Raw genomic sequence first — 914 nt, forward strand, 5'->3', positions numbered from 1 at the left:
TCAGCACTGTGGTACCAACCCTTCGCTGACCCAATACATTACCAAGCATGACGTCCTTTCCCAAAGTGACGTGAGACAAGATCTTGCTATCCTCAATTCTAAGGAGCATTCTGGCTGTATATGCCCACTCAACTCACTGCCACGGAGTCACTTCTGACTCATAAGGATCCTATTTAGCATGTTTGGGATTTTTTTGTTAGGGAATCATTCCTCCCTGTGTCACTTTGAAATTCCCCCTCCATGGTGGAGTAAACTGTATTCGATCATGTGTGAATACAGTTCTAACATGTTTTGACACTTGACTGTTTATGGGCATTTGCTTGTTTCCAATTCTCAGTGACTACAGATAGCACTGCGACAAGCAGCCTTCATTCTGTTTACCTGTGAGCGAGTGAGGAAGTGTGTTCCCAGGGTGTCTGGCTAGCAGGGTCCTTGGACCGAGAGAGGCTAAGTGTCTTCAAATACACACAGAGGCACGACAAGACAAAGTAAAACGGGCCCTGTGGGTTTTTCCAGACTGTAAATCTTTGCGGGAGCTGAAAGCCTCATCTTTCTTCCTCGGAGGGGCTTGTGGGTTTGAACTGCGACCTCTGCCACCTTCTTATTTTAGGAAGTGGCTGTTCCAAATTAGCACACGAGCACAGGAATATTAACACAGACAGCCGGGTCCACACACATTCACGTTCTCACACTCGCCATCCCCACCACGCACCAGAAACACGCACGGAGACCTAGACCCACATCCACACACACCTCCCCACGACCCTCCTTCTTAATACGCACGCAGACGCGAGCACGAATCTATTTCCCACACCCCACGCCACGTCACGTCGTGCGGCCAGGGGGCGTGGCCTCTGCGGCCCACGGCAGAGGAAGCTTGTCCCGGCCGCGCCGCCGTCGGCCGCCCGGGGTCG

Source organism: Echinops telfairi, unplaced genomic scaffold (assembly GCF_000313985.2).
Source record: "Echinops telfairi isolate 266 unplaced genomic scaffold, ASM31398v2 ScPeMD7_5;HRSCAF=22, whole genome shotgun sequence".
Taxonomy (NCBI): domain Eukaryota; kingdom Metazoa; phylum Chordata; class Mammalia; order Afrosoricida; family Tenrecidae; genus Echinops; species Echinops telfairi.